The sequence below is a fragment of the Gekko japonicus genome, unplaced genomic scaffold, assembly GCF_001447785.1.
Source record: "Gekko japonicus isolate JY-2015 unplaced genomic scaffold, Gekko_japonicus_V1.1 scaffold310, whole genome shotgun sequence".
Lineage (NCBI taxonomy): Eukaryota > Metazoa > Chordata > Lepidosauria > Squamata > Gekkonidae > Gekko > Gekko japonicus.
The window spans coordinates 790,389-807,585 of NW_015174851.1; positions in this window are offsets into that span (position 1 = coordinate 790,389).

Genomic DNA, 17,197 nt, shown 5'->3' on the forward strand with positions numbered 1-17,197 from the left:
CCCACTCGCCTATTCTCGACAGATCCCTTTGGAGTGCCTCACAATCCTCCCTGGTTCTCACCACCCTGAACAGTTTAGTGTCATCCGCAAATTTAGCCACCTCACTGCTTACTCCCAACTCCAAGTCATTAATGGACAAGTTAAAAAGCATTGGACCCAGTACTGATGTAGACACCTCCAACTTGCTTCATATTCCATGAGCCTTATATAGAGTTTGCCTGCCTTAGAGAACTCCCCCTTTAAAACTGGATTCAACCAGGTTAACTTGGCTACCATTTCCTGTTGACCTCCAATACTTTTAGCTCCACTCCTGGTTCTAACATTCTGGTCAGCTTGGTTTTCCATCATAACTTTGATAAACATTTCTGCTTTTAGCCACCTGGCCATAACCTCCTGTTTTAGCCACCTGGGCCATAATCTTCATTTTTATTAATTGGCATATATTTTCAATTATCTCTTCTTTTCACTTTACTTGCCCATCTTTCCATTTATTCTTGTGCCACTCATGGTCTTCCAGGGATTTTAGTCAATTCATTATCATGACAATTCATTATCATGATCTCCCAGGAATTTCATCCTATTTCACTTTCATACCTGATCTTGCTTTCATACTGCACATGCCTCCTTGTGTTCCAACATCTCCTATATCAATATTCCAATGGACACCCTGAATATAATTTAATCTGTATATCAATATATTGATTAAATAATACAATTAATAGATTATCAATATACTGATTAAGTACCACTAACAATAATAACAAACTAATAATAATGATTAAGCAATAAGTGGTTACCAGTTACACCTATAGTTGGCAACTCAAAGGTGGAGAATATACCTCACATACATACAAAACTGGAAGTGATGTCCTGCCTCTTTAGGAATCACTGGAAACTCTTATGGTAAGCCATTTAGAATGGCAGTGGGAGTGCCCTATCCGCACCAGGGACTGGCAACCGCAGGCTTGACACAGCATGTCATTTTATATGACTGCAATATTTAGGATGTAATACACCTCCAACAATAATTGCAAAATTTAATTTTACATAAATTATTTATTCATTTCATTATATTAATATATAATATATAACTTCTTAACACAATTGTTCTCAAAGTAGTATAGATTTTTTTTCTAAAAAGTTAAGGGACTTAAAGCTAAGGAGAGGTAGACTTTTGGCTGTAGTTGGGTTGAAGCATGTTGGAAGTACGGCTAGCTACTGCCTTCAGTCCATCTGATGACCTCATGGAAACTAGAAACAGGGGTCCTTTTGATGGAGTGAGTCCAGGTTTGACAGGAGGGTAGTTGGATAAATATAATGGAATCAGGATGTAAGCCTTACGAAGCACTGAAGCTGCAAGGGTGCAATATCCTTTTATACTGTCGACCAAAATATATTCTGATTCAGGTAGTATCTTCATTATTCTTGAAAAGGCTCCAGGAACCATCAAAAGAATTACAACCCTTCACATTGGAAGGCAAAAGGGAAAACTGAGAAGCAGCTCAAGAATGGAATTTTAAACAAGGCAGATTTATGAAGAGATTGATAGCTCTTACTAGGGCACTGCTTTGGAGTTAGGACAAAAAGGTTTCAGTGTTCTGTTCTGTGGTGGTTTTAATGAAATGTGTGACATGAAGGACAAACTTGATTTCTTAAGAGGATTACCCAAATTCTGGTTTTAAAGATAATGTTCATAGAACCCTTCAGAAAAGTTTGTGCATTTCATTTTTTAAAAAATAAATAAATTCTATTGAAGGTAAGAGTCATGAGTCATTGAAACATATTCCAAAACCAAAGAATGCAAGTTCTAGCAGCATCTTTCATGCTTTTCAGCTGTCCTTTTGCACTTTCTTCATTTTCTTTATCCAACTCTTGGAGGTTGGGAGAAAATGTGCCAAAGCAACCTATAGGCTTGCTTTCTGAAACCTTTAAAAAAAATACTGACCCTGAACTAGCCCATGAGGTACAGCTAAAAAAAGACCTTGAATCTTTGAAGTGAAAGAATTGCACCATCTCCCTTTTGATGTGTGTGGGATAATCTCACTACATGGACACCTATCATAGCAGTGTTGCTCTGGCGATTTGGACAATGCTGGCATGAGAAGAATCTACTCTTGCATAGCCCAGAGGAGATGCTGACCAAACAGAAGGGTGCTTGATTGGTGGTACAGGCTCATAATTCATAGCAATCCATGAGAGATGGAACAAGAGAAAGCTGCTGATATTAAACATGGGCAGGTACCCACAAAACCACTGGTTTTGTAGACCATCAAGAATTTCATTGAGAAAAAGTGATTATCATTAATGAACATCTGCATGTGAAGAAGCAGAAGAAGAGATTGGATTTATACCCCACCCTTCACTATCTGAAGGAGTCTCAGAGCGGCTTACAGTCTCCTTTCCCTTCCCCTCCCCTCCCCACAACAAACATCCTGTGAGGTAGGTGGGGCTGAGAGAGCTCTCTCAAGAACTGCCCTTGAGAGAACAGCTGAAAGAATTTATAACTGCTCCAAGGTCACACCAGCAGTTGTATGTGGAGGAATGGGGAATCAAACCCAGTTCTCCCTGATCAGAGTTTGCACTCTTAACCACTACACCAAACTGGCTTTCCTACAAAGCAGCTGGTTTGGCATGCCTAAACTGTGAAACACTAACTGAGCATAAAGAGAATCTTGGCCAGATATCGTGGGGGGGAGGCGTGGCTAATTGCCCCGGTGCAGTTTGATCTGCGATTATGCGATCAGACGTGCTGGAGGCACACCACGGGTCCTTCCCTTGGCGCGGGTGGGTAAATGAGGGACCGGAGGGGAATGCCGCGCTGGCGCGATCACACCACTGGAGTCTGGAGGCAGCCCGTGGTAAACGTTTACTAGTACCTTGGAGGTACTAGTTTTTTAACGTGCTTTGTCGGCGGTAAGCCACGGGTGCGTTCCACTTCCCAGATGTTGGGGTGTGATCGTGCCCGGATAATCCGCCCACCATCCGTGCCTCTCCCGAGGCAACTTTGCTGTGTGATCGGGGCCCTCATTTACCTTTCCAAATGGGAGAACTGTTGAAAGAAACAATGCTTGATTCATAACACAATAGAGCATCACACATTAATATACCAAAGCAAATACTTGCAATTTTCATCAAATCACTGGAGCTATCCAGTTTGATTTGGTTTTCACTTTGATTGTTTGCTTTGTGATAAAAGGTTAATTTGCCACAGTTATTATTGTGAAATTTCTTCATACAGTTTACAATGCAAGGATGAGGTTGATGGACTGATATTTACAGCAGTGATTTAAATAAATAACTTTGTCTAGAACTGAGAAGAAATTGAGTCTATATTCATCCAGAAAGTTGGAGCAAGATATTTTCAGGCAGAGATATTCATTAATATGCTAAGTGTATCTCCATGGAGGAGGCTGAATGCCCTGGTATGCAAAAAAAGAGGTGGGGGACCCTCTGAAAGGCTCAGCAGGGCAAAGTGTTCTGGGCTACTTAATTAGATTTTACATGAAAAGACTGTGCATTTTTTCTTAAATGAGTCACATAGGCAGGTTGAAAGCCTTCTTTTGAAAGGAGTGAAATGAGCCAATATACACCTATGCAAATCAGAGGAAATTAAAACATTGTTTATCTGGAGATGAAAAGTAAGCATTCTAATTAAATATTGTTTTTGAAATCCAATTATATATTTGCATAGATTCCCGAACTAAGGGGGAAAATAATATAAAATTAGCAGGAAGGAGGTTGTTCTGGTGTTTTGTTTTGTTTTTAAATCATGTTTCATAAATCTGGAGGATAATAAACTGATGGGAGCCCAGAGCCCAGTTCCACATACTTTATGTATGTATATGCTGCTTTTCTCCCCAGTGGGGATCAAAAGCTGCTTACAACATAATTTTCTCCACTTCTGTCCCCCCCCCCCCAATTTGGAAAGGCCTTAATAGACTTAAGTTTGTCTTTTTCAAAGAACTTATCATAATGAGTTGACTAAGGAAATGTATTTATACCATTTAACTAGTTTCAATGAAATGCTATGGCACAGAGGCTGTGATGCACGAAAGACACTCCCTGGCTGTAAAGGCCAATTCACATGATACAAAATCTACATGGATACTGTAAGGGCTTTGTATCAAACATGAAGGGGAAGTTCTCTGTTTCCCAGATGCAAGTGGGCCTGATTCTGGTCACAACTGTGTCGTGTGGATAGTAGTGCCTTCAGCCTCCCTCCCTTAGTGCCATTTTCATGCCCAGTGGAGAAACCTATGTGTTGCCATCATTCTGTACATTACACATACATTTTCTTCTGGAAGGCTGAAACCACTTCTGTCCACACGGCATGGTCATTATGCATCTGGAAAGCACAGAACTTCCATTGCATGCTTGATACAAAGCCCTCATGGTTGCCACAGCTCTTATGCTTGCAGTCCTATGCAGAATTACTCCACTCTACCCATTGAAATTCATGGGCTTAGATTAGAGTACTGCATAGGACTCCTCTATCAGTCAGTTGAATGGAGGAACTAACACTATTTGCTCACCCTTGCATGAGTACAGAGAGTTACTACCACCTTTGACACAAATGCCATTGAACCCAGCCAAGAAACTGGCTTTGGCCCTGGTCACATGGAGCATTTGCCCCGCTGAAGGCACGGGAGTCCCACGGATTTTCCGGGCGCGATCATACCACAACATCTGGGAAGCGCAATGCTCCTGTGGCGAACCCGTGGCTCCCCGCCGAAGGTGCGGAGTAAAAAACTAGTACCTACAAGGTACTAGTTTCCGGAAACCGCGGGCTAAGGGCGGGCGTCTGATCGCGTTTCCGGTGGACTTACATGGCATCCGGCGCCCGCCGATGTTCATCACAAACAAGGGTTTTTTTTCCTCCCAAGTCTCCGCAGGATGCGCAACAGTGCCCAACAACGTATGCGCACAAAGAGCGATTGCTAGTGTGATTGTGCGGCATGGCTTCTTTGCCGCGCTGCAGGATACTTGTGGGATCAGCATCTCCCCCCGTAACCATGGGTCCTTGACCGGGACGTATGCTCGGGCGGCCGCACGTTATTTTCCTCCGGGGCAAACAGCCATGCTTCCCCCCTGCATTTTCTGGCCCGTGTTACTGCCGCCTTTGATTAGCAGTTTCTTGGCTTTTCAAATCTTTGGTTCAGGCTTTTGGGGCCTAGTAAAAGTTGCAGAAGGCCCCTCTCTGGGAATTTGATGTCCTGATGACTTGGTGTTTCAGAGAGATACATAAGGGAATCAGCTGGACACAGGAGCAAGTGAGATCATGGGAGTTTCAAGGCTGAGACCAAGAAGGAGTTTTGCACTCGCATTCTCTTTCATTAACTCAAGGAACACTAGGCGGAGGTGAGTGCTTGCTTGACTGTGGGCATGTACTGGCAGCAGTAGTGTGTGGTCATGTATCTTAGCAACACAGCTGACTGGTCAAACAGAATATGGACAACTGCAAGTAGTCTGTCATAAACTGAGACCATTCATTCTCATTTGTACCTTTTGGTCATACCTTTGGGTCACCCTTTCGACCAGGTTGGGCCTTGCATGGCTAGAATATCTGTTCTTGGATTTTGGACTTTGAAACTTTGCTTGGACTCTGTTTCTCCAGTCTGGTCAAGTAACATCTGGGTCAGAGAACCATAGCCTGTAATAGTATAGATTTTATCATTTTCTTCCTTCCTTTGCACTGCTTCCTTCCTTTGCACTTCCTTTGCACTACTCTTAGCACATTTCTTAATAAACCTTATTAATTATACTTTTCTGGTATTGTTTTGGGGCTTCAATCTAAACCCAGTACCTTGGCCTACACTGGCTAGAGCTACCAGAGTAATTGTTTTTGGTACTCAACTTGCAAATGTCCCACCTTGATTAATACCTGGTAGGGCGGAAGACTCTGTCCTTTGGTCTCCTAGCAGGAGGGTTAGTCAGAGGGGCTAGAGGTAACTCGTCACTGTGGGCAGTAAGGATTCCCTTCTTAGTGTTTTATGTTTTGCTCTTGCCTAACCTGGCACTATCTTACCAAAGTCCAGCCCACCCCCAGCCATTCTGTGAGCAGATATGGAACACCACTAAGGTTGCCAGCCTATACCCCTATACCCAGCTCCACTTTCCTGATGCCTCTTTGTTTGGCAGCAGAAGAAAAAATTAAAAAGTGGCTGCTGGGCTGATGGCATGATGTCACTCCTAGGAAAACCCAGAAGAGACATCACACCTCCTTAGAAATAACTGGAAATCTTATAGTAAAACTATAGAGTTTCTGGTGATTCCTAGAGACAAGTGATGTCACTCCCAGATTTCACTTGAAATGATGTCATACATAGCTGACAGCCACCGCCCCATTCCCCCCTGGGCTTCTGCTGGTTGGAAGGCCATGCCTGGCAAACCTAAGTTCTACATTGTGTCAACTGAGCAAAATCTCAGTAGTAATTCAATACTTGAAGCACATATTTTCTATGCACTATGGACATGTTTCTAAGAAGAAATAAAAGACCAAAGAGGGTGGTTGCATTATCTTGCTAAGATAGTTATATATTTAACTCTCATCTAGGACTTTCATCATTTTCATTAGTTTTAGACAGTCTGTCTGGATAAAGGTTTGTCAATGTATAAAGAAAATAATCAGTAGCAATAACAGAGATTGGCTGATGACATCAAAGATCCTGCAGCAGAGCAGACAAGCATATTCTGCTTCCTTTGATATGGGAGCTTTGAAATTTTTACCACATATGGGCCTCCAACTTCTAAATGTCGAAACAGTAATAATTGGTGCACATGCAGAGAAATGATCATATCTTTTTATGTCAAAACAATGCTCAATCAGGAACGGTTCCTCCCTTTTGTCTCAAGCTTTATGCAAGAATTTTCCAGTTAATCAAGCCTTTTCAAAGAGGGCTCTTATTTCTGGCAACTGTGCCTCCTCAGAAGGCTAAATGGGACAACTGGAACTGGAGATGGAATGTTATGCTTCTCAATAGGCCCAAAATGATACTATAAATATTTTCATTGGCAATTCCCTACTGTGATACCTTGATTAGAGAGTTAATTAGATTTGCCTTCAGCATTTTGTGCATTCTGAGGTCAATAATGCAAGTACTTAATAACTCCAGTAACACTCATTTATTCTTAGAAAGCTACACTACAAAGTAATTCACTTTAAAATGTTAGTGGTGCTGTAAGACTTATATTTGACCTCATTTGAGCTGTTGTCAAGTGTACCCATTTGAAAATTGATAGACATCACTATCAATAAAGAAGTCTATAAATAATGTCACAGTAATTTATAATCTGATCCAAAGGACAAGAAATTACATGGGCAATATATATTAATAGAAGATAACTTTTACAGACATTATGAAGTTCTTGACTTGCAATGGACTTATGACTACACAATTTTTGTGCTATACGTTATTTGTCATCATATATCAAGTATGTTTAATTATTGTTTTTAATTATTTTTATGTAAATGTATTTTGAAGCTGGTTTGGATAGTTTTGATCATTTGCAGCTTTGGGACCCTAAGTTGAGTTGTAAGGTGGCATAAAAGCATTTTAAATAAATGAGTAAAATAAAATATATTCATATTTGCATGTTTTGAATTTTGTTATGTCAAACTCTGGTTAAGAAGTGCAAAGTTCACCATGTTTAATGAAGCAAGTGCAGGGTTAAAAAGCCAACCAGATAATGACAGGCAAAACTGTTCTAGAGTTATTTTTTTAAAAAATTGTAGACTAGGTGGAAGTCAAGATAAAGTAGGGGTCCCCACACTTTTTGTGCCTGTAGACACCTTTGGAATTTTGACACACAGTGGTGGGAACAACCAGAAAATGGCTGCCACATGAAGTGGAACCAAATACAAAATGGCTGCTGCAGGGGTCGGAGCCAACCACAAAATGACAGGGAGTGAAGTTAAGCATAACTCTAATATTAACTTGTCAGCATTTTAGGCAGGAGTTCTGTAGATGAAGTCAGCATGCAGCACAGGAACGCCTCCACACTGGCCAAAATAAATAAATAAATCACAAAGGGGACAATATCATAGGATATGAGCCAGAATGCCCAGGAAGAATTAATTCAAGGAGAAAAGGAGGAAAACAGCTGGGCAAAAGTACATGAGAAAGCAGGGAAAAAAGGATCATTCATATTTGTATGAAACTCACAGGCAGGGGCAGTCTTAGCCAATGGGCAAAAGGGGTAGCTACCCCAAGTTCCATAATTGGAGGGGCTCTGACTGCCAACAGCCCTGCTCCATCAAAGGGGGGGGGGACAAGAAGAGCAGGCTCCTGCTGCTGCTTGTACCTGCCCCATATGGAGCTTGGGCAGCTGGCTTTCAGCTGCAGTGGTGGCTCTTGCCCACCTCGCATGGGGTGAGGGCTGTTCCTTCCTTGGCCCTGGAAGGAAGAGAAGGATTTTGGGGGCACATCCTAGACTTTTGTCAGAGCCCCAGAATCACTACAGCCACACCTGCTCACATGATTCAGGTACTCAATTGATGTTTCAGTATCCTCAAGGTTCAGTATTCTCTTGGCTGACTTCCTTACTATTCAACACATTCTTTTGAGTGATTTTGGACCAATGAGCTTCTATCAGACTAACCTATTTCAAAGTTTTACTGCAAAATCAAAGGTCTCTGTGCACTGTGATAGGCTTTTTGGAAAGGGTGAGATCAAAATTAGACAGAACTGGGGAAATATGCTTGGACTTTAAATTGACCCTAATGGACCAGTTATATATTATAGACCACACTGTTTGGTAGCTGCTTATCCCCAGTGCTCAGGTTCCTCGAAACATCTATTTCTTGTCTCTAGATCAACACAGGTGGTAGTTCATTGCTCACAGATGGGTTCTTCTATCCTGTGAACAAGAAGGGTAACAATCTTAGGATGCATTAACAGAAGCATTGTGTCCAGATCAAGGGAGGTGGTAGTTCCGCTCTATTCTGCTATGGTCAGGCCTCACCTGGAGTATTGTGTCCAGTTTTGGGCACCACATTTTAGAAAGGATGTTGACAAGCTTGAGCGTGTCCAGAAGAGGGCAACCAGGATGGTGAGAGGGTTGGAATCCAAGTCTTATGAGGAAAGGCTGAAAGAGTTGGGTATGTTTAGCCTGGAAAAGAGAAGGCTTAGAGGGGCCATGATTGTAGTCTTCAAATATTTGAAGGGCTGTCATGTAGAAGATGGAGCAGATCTATTCTCTCTTGCTCCAGATTGCAAGACTAGATCTAATGGGTGAAAATTACAAGGGAGTTGATACCGGCTAAATATCAGGAGAAACTTCCTAACTGTAAGAGTGGTTGAGCAGTGGAACAGACTGCCTTGGGAGGTGGTGGATGCTCCGTCGCTGGACGTTTTCAAGCGGAGGCTGGATGCCCATCTTTCGGGTATGTTGTAAGACTATATTTCGGCTATGCTCCTGCAGAGTGCAGGGGGTTGGACTAAATGACCTACAAGGTCCCTTCCAACTCTAACATTCTATGATTCTATGAAAGAGCAATATCTAACATATTTCTCATGCTGAACTCCCATTAGTCCCTGTGGCGTCCTCTTATTAGGGAGGACTGGTTTTCCCTTTAAATGGGCTCTTTGCTTTATTAAACTGGGTAGATTCGACTACCACTGGGAATTTAAGGATTTCCAAATCTTCTCTCTGTTCTTCTTTCTGGTAAAGTAACCCAGGGTCTAGGCTTTTCAGGGATCTATGTGGTCATGAGGAAGGACTGAATTCAATTCTGGGATAACTTAAACAAAATATGATTTATTGAACTAAGAACAAAATATGAGGTTGGTTATTCTGTAACTGTTTAGGATAAAGGGACCTGTAAATATGTTGTTCAAATGTATCACATTTGTTCCTTTACTTTTGTTTGTTTGACACTCAGTTCCAGCATTAACAGGATTCACTCTTTCCTTTAGAGTCAGCCACTCAGGCTAAGGATACTGCCTCTCCTCCTCCAATTATTCATATGAACCAAGAATGCATTAACATATGCTCTTATGCAAGGATGCAATTGTCATGGTATCTTTTGAGCCAGTGGAAGGATATTTCTGGGTACTGGGGAGAAACTGACTCACTCCCTTATTCAGGTTAATTACTACAATGCCCTGAATAACATAGGTAATATAAATAGACAACAATAAAAAAAAGAAAATGGGCAATTTATATACACAGATTTGACCACAAAAAGAAAAGGCTCATTGTAAGACTACATCTCTTTATTTCCCCTTTGCTATAAGAAGAGTACAGAGATTTAATTGTTCATCATACTGGTGTGAAAAAGAATGTCTAGTGAATGATCTGGGAGCATCTAATGCAGTAGCATTGGTGAAACTGTTTATTTCTATGAAATATTTTTATCCTTCACTTTCAGCTCAAAAGGTCTTAAGTGCATTGCTTCAGGTACATGTCAAGGGGATCTGAAGAAGGAACCTAGCAGGCTGTGAAATGCAAAGGTGTGTGTATCACTGAGGGTTTTTGACTGATTCACTGGCTGCCCCCAAACCAGTCTGAGGGCTGGGTGTGACAGCTTCCTATTTAATGGCTCTTTAAAATGTCCTAAAATGTAAGACACTGTCTGATGGTTCTGGAAGAGGTTGCTGTTCCAAAGAAATTGTTCTAAACATTTTGGATGCATGTGCAAACATTGTTTATGTGACCTGTTTGGGTTCTGGTTGATTTTAAAAAAAATATCCTTGCAATTGCATTGATTGAATTAATGGACATTACGAGTAGACTTTCATCTTCCTTAATGGATTTTGGGCTATTCACACTGACAAGCTGTGGATGTGACTTTTATTAGACAATCTAACCATTTCTGCTGTAGGCAGGCACAGTAGGTGCTCCATTGTGATTGCCAGTATTTACTAAAGTTCATTCAGCCAACTGTTGAAAATAAACTGGAAGAGGGTAGATTGCAAAGATTTGGGATGATCTTTAAAAGCTACTCTGGAAACTATATTTCAGCTTCTCAGTCTTCTTTGAACACACACTGCTTTTTGCACTTACCCATTTCTTTTCAGCCTCTCCCTTGCTCCACTCCTCAACTTCACACTCCTGCTAATGCTCCCCTGTATGCAGAGAACTCTCTTTAATCAATATTCATCTCTTGGCCTTCTTCATTAACATCCCTCTCCCAAATATCAAAACCTCGTGTGCTCTGAAGAATACTGTGGGCTACAGCCAGCTTTCTGTTGGCTCTGCACTTCAGTCAATAATTTATACATTCATGGCACCTTTGCAGTATAAGGTCTTTGAAAATAATGGGTGAGCAGGCATTGCAGGACATATGCCTACTGGGCTTTTTTTTGTTTTTTTAAATGTGCATGCTATTCAACAGCAAGAAATTCAGATCTGTAATCTGAAATGGTAGAAACCTCCTTTGGTCCTGTGAATGCGTTCAGGAAGAAATACTAGCTTGTGTCCTTCCTGTAAAATAATCTTCTGTCCAGAAAATCTTGAGAATAAAGAATCATATCTTTTCATAGGAAAAAGTTATTTAGTTCTCTGAACTGTACTAAATTAAATTAATTTGGTCAACAGACAATAGATCATTCACTCTCCTCAGGGGAACTGATCTCTGCAGTCTGGAGATCTGTTGTAATTCCAGGAGATCTCTGAGCCCCACCTGTTGACTGCCACTGCCAGTCAGAGTGGATAATGCTGACCTTGACAGACCAGTGGTCTGATCCACTCTGATAGGGTGGCTTCAGTGTTAATACTCACCTCCTTGGTATAATTTTATTGTTTGTTCTTCTGTTAAAATAAATTTTCAGTATTTGTGTAAAACTCTGACATTAACAGAAGGAATCTGATTTGGGGTTGGCTTTTGTATTATCATCCACTTGAAAGAGTTTGTGTTAGTGTTTGATCTTTGTCTGGGCATTGTCTGAGAGCCAGAGAAGGGCCTAAGCAATAGCCAATAATGTACATGATATAGGGTTGCCAGGTGCCTTCTTCCTGCCAGTGGAGGGATTTGGGGGGGGGGGTGAGCGGAGACATCAGTAACTTGCTGATGTCACTTCTGGAAGTGACATCATTGCACCGGCGATGTTGGGACAATGCTATACTCTATTGTAAAAATGGCTACAAACCATAGAGTTTTGCCCAAAAAGTAGAGCATCACCCCAACATCACCAAAGTAATGACATTCCAGAAGTGATGTCAACACGTCTCTGACATTGCATGGGGACATCTGTTTTGGGGTGGGGTTTCCCTGTTGGCCAGGTGGCTGGTGGCGGGCTGGAGCCCACAAAAGCAGGGGATCCCTCACCCTGACTGGGAAACTGGTAAGCCTAACATGATGTCATGTGATAAGTTGCAAACAATATTTCTAGTGGCTGAAGGAGAGATAAGTGTGATCTATTAAGCAGCAAAAATGAAATGGTAGCTCAGTGAAGGAGAGTTTGCACATGGATGTGGCCTGATTTTCAAAGGGGCTAAAACTGTTTTACTATTCTAAGTTTCTGTGGGAAAGTTCTGCCCTGATATCAGCATAACAGACCTTCCTGTTAGAGAGATTCTGAAGAGCAGGAAGAATTATAGACTATCTAGCTAGAGATATGCTTATTTCTCAGAGGTCCTAGAGAGGCCTACAAGAAGGCAGAGCTGTGGTGGACGTGGAATATCTTGGAACAGCTTATTCCCACCACCACTATTAAAGCTATGCAGATCCTGGGATAATGTGCTTGTCAAATGTGCATATCAAAACTTGCACAGAGGCACTAACCAACTTTTAAACTTATTCTGCATTGGTAGTAGTTGCATCTTTGTACTGAAAACAATTGTCTCCCTCTCTCCAGTGCATATATTCCATGCTATTATTGTGCTTTCCCCTATATTGTGCTTTCATGAATGTATCAGCCTCTTCCATATTAAAAAGAACAATCCTATCTCCCTCCCCAACTCCCTCTTAATTCCTTTCTGCCACAAAGACAACAGCTGTGAGTGAATCTGATAAGCCTGAAAACACCTTAACAATTAAGTTTAACTCTAGCTTTAAAACACCAGCATTCTCTTTATTCTGAAGAATGGGAATACTTCCTGAGAAAGAGTTGTAGCGCCCTCTTGTGAAAAAATGTCTTCATTTACCAAACCTTCTCATTACCAACTCTTAATTTCCAGGAAATAAAGATTGGTTAGGGCTCAAATACCTTTTGAAACTCTCCCTTCAGATCTGTAAGCCTGAATCTCTAATCTGTGAGAAGGCTTGATAGGCACTCATATATGCACTTGCTCATAGGGTACTTTTGTGCTTCATATACTGCAGCATTTAGTCCTGGCAATGAAAACAGATGCCAAAATCGTGGTCATGTTAAAATTAAGATCCAAAATCTCACCCTTTTTACCCAGGACTATTTTATACAAGACAGTTTCTGACACAGATACTATTGCAAAATCACATGACAGGAGCTCACAGTTGATTGTGCCTACGCATTACATAAACACATAGCAAAACACACAGCAGTTGTCCTGTACAGAAGTGATATATGTGGGGGGACTCTTTATTTAAGGTGGTCCTAAGCAGTGTTACACCCTTCTAAGTCCACTGACTTCAATGGATTTAGAAGGGTATGACTCTGCTTTGAACTGTGCTATAAGATTTCAAACAAACATGTTAATATTAATCAGGAAGTTATGTATTATTTTATAATCCAGTTGCAACAAGATGGGGGGGGGGAGGTAAAATGTCTTGTTTGAAAAGAAATTTTACTAACCTGCATTGGAATTTTGGATCCTGGAGGCAGGATATCTTAATGCAAAATTTACTTTCAGCTGTATTATTCCATTAAAAACAAAAAGCCACAAGCATTCTGTCCTTGCTGTACATCTAGGGCCCAGTTCTTCAAAAAGCCTTTATGTGGCTTTAGCCTTTAAAATAGTCTAAAATGATACAGAGTCAATTGGATAAATATATGCATTCAGTTAGAGTCCCTCTTGAAGTAAATGAAACAACACCTTAATTGCTAAAATGTCACTATACGATATTATTCTGCTATAAATGTATAATGTGCTCCATATCTAGCACAATAATTTAAAATTCAGTTTAAAAAGAACACCTAGTACATTTCAAGTAAAGACTATCTAGCATTATAGATATACAAACTCAGCAAGTTTGCACATCTGCCCTCTAGTGGAAAAATGCTACTTTTACAGATACCATGTATTTTTGACCAACAAAACTTTATTCAAGATATGAGCTTTCGTGTACACTGAGGAAGTGTGTGTGCACACAAAAGTGCATACCTTGAATAAACTTTTGTTGGTTTTAAAGTTTCCCCTGGACTTAAACTTTGTTCTACTGCTTCAGACCAACACGGCTGCTCACCTGGGTATATTTTTGTAGCAATTCAGGTTAGACTTGTGCATAGGAGTTTGTTTTGTTTCTTCATTTTTGTTATTAATTCCAAAAGGGGCTATTCTGTTACTGGGTTGTTTTGCATAGCTTTGTTTCATTATTATTTCTTTCATTAGTGTTGTTTAATTTTCATAATTCCAATCTGTTATTATTTCCCATTGAAGCCCCCACTCCACCCTTTCTCAGGTTTGTACCTTCATGACATTCCATCCAAACTGGACAAAGTTCAGAGGGATTGTATTACTCCCCTAGGACACCTACACTGGCAAATTTCAGACAGATAGAATAAAGCCGCCCTCCCTGTCTGAGGCATCTATGTTTAACATTATAGTATACTAGGAATAACGCCCATTGTGAAAATAAATACAATGAACTTTAGAAAGACTCTCTGGGAAAGTGCCCCAGCCTTGGGCACTCAGTGTCAATTTGCTGTGGTGACCTCAGCAGGATATAATGACACAGAGTCCACCATTTTTTCTAGAGGAACTGATCTCTCCTACCTGAAGAGCAGTTGTAATTTTGAGTGATTTTCACGCCTCAACTGGAGTTGGCAACAATTGTTACCCTGGAGGAAATGGCTGGTTTGGAGGGTGGAGTCTATGGCATTCTTCGAGGTAGGGCGGGATACAAATGTAAATATAAATAAATAAATAAATAAATTCTACCTGTCTGAGGTCCAACCATGCCTCAAACCCCACCCTCTCCCGGCTCCACCCCTCAAGTCTCCAGGAATTTCCCAACCTGGAGTTGGCAACCCCATCTTCTTCCAAGCTAACCATCAACCTAGCGTTATCTGCCTTTCTGACTTCAGCTGACTTCTGCCCTCCCTCCTGGAGAGCAGTTGTAATTCTGAGTGATCTCCAGCCCCCACCTGGAGATTGGCAACCATGGTTCCCCAGGACGGAATGGCTGGTTTGGATGGTGGAGTCTATGGCATTGTACCTGTCTGATGTCCTACCCCTCCTCAAACCTCACCCTCTCCAGGCTCCATCTCTCAAATCTCCAGGAATTTCCCACCTGGAGTTGGCAACCCTATCTCCTTCCCAGCCAATCATCAACCCACCTTTATTTCCCCCTCACTCTTCAGCTTTCCATCTCCCCCCCACACCTGCGGCCTCTATCATGCTCTGATGCCCTGACTACTATGTCACATTGGCTGTCATGGGGTGCCATCTCAGCAGAGTATAAGGACACAGAGTCCACCATTTTCTCCAGGGGAACTGATCTCTGCCATCTGGAGAGCAGTTGTAATTCTGAGTGATCTCCAGCCCTCACCTGGAGATTGGACACATTTTACCTCCCCAAACTCTGGCTTCCTTAGACACAGAATCTCCCTACCTGGAGCTGACAAGCCTAGTCAGGACTGGCCCCAATGAGTTTTCTCCAAAAGGCCAAAAGAGGTGTGGAAAGGGCCTTTTACTGACAGAACCAAGCTTGGTTTCCTAGCAACAGGCACTGAGGGGAAAGTGGGGTTCCCATTTCTGAGTAGGGAAATACCTGAAGATTTGAGGAGTGGATCCTGTGGAGGGCAGCGTTGTGGGGTAGGGCAGAAGGACTCAGCAAGAATTTCCCCACCTGGAGCTGGCAACCCTAGTCAGGACTGGCCCCAATGAGTTCTTCACAAAGGCATGGAAAGGATTTCGTTCCTTTGTCTTTTTACTGACAGAAGCAAGCTTGTTTGCCTACCAACAGCCACTGAGGGAAAAATTAGTCCCACAGAGGAACCAAGCAGGTGAAATGTCTTCCTCAGGATAGAGAGCATATTCTGACAGGGAACAGTGGCTGGAGTGGGCAGGGAAGAGGAGCAGACCCAGCACCCAGCCAATGGCACATGAGTACTCTTGAGTGGCAGCTGATGGGCCAACAGCTGATGGAATGCACTGTGGGTGGGACTCAGGCAACACAGCCAGTGGATAGGAACAGCTTCTGAGTGACACACCAAGAAGCCAACTGATTTAGGAGCGTGTGGAATGTTCAGAAAGTGCCACCCCACTACTCAATTATATATAAGGAAAGATGGGAGATTTGATGGTAAAGATTTCAAACAGGGAAACAGACAGCACTGCAGCTATTTAAGCCTGAAGAATAGTAGCTTCATGAAGAGGTAGAAACAAGGGCATTTGGTGGCACTAGGTAAGTAAGGCATCAGGGGAGGGAAGGTACCAGACAAGCAGGGGAATGGAAACTGCAAGGGAAAATTTGGCACAACAGGGCAGGCAATGGGAGGAGAGAAGAGGACAAAGTCCTTAAGGACTGGAATTGCTGAAATGTGTGTAATCCTAGGGGCTACAGTTTGCAGTGAATCAAGAAAGCCCAGAGCATGTCTTCCTCCCTGACCCTAAGTAATACTGGCTGTCTCTAAGTTCTGATTAGGAAAACGCTGCCTGACTTGTAAAAGTGAAGCCAATAGAGATAGAGATAGAGACTGTAATAACAAAAGGAACCAGAACAAACCAGAACAAAAACATGGTGGGTTTTTGGTTTTGGCTGTTTAGTTTCATTTTCACACTAGTTACAAAAATTGCAAAACACCCATGCTCTTAATGATTGTAATTATGAAAAATTAATGTAAAAATTAATGAAAAATTTATTTAAAAATGTACAGGTCTAATTCAGATACTTGTTTTGTACATGTAGTTTGGGGCTTCCCTGTGGCTGACAGAAAATAGATGTGCATTAATGTTAGGGTTCTGCTCTGACTCTGATCAACTTGGAGCCTGCCGGGAACAAAGTGAAGCACCGAGCCAAGAGTGAGCATGTCAACCCACCACCACAGGGGTGCCGGTAGGAAACCCCACCCCCATAAACTCTGTGGCCATAGTTAGGGTAATTTGTGTGACTAGC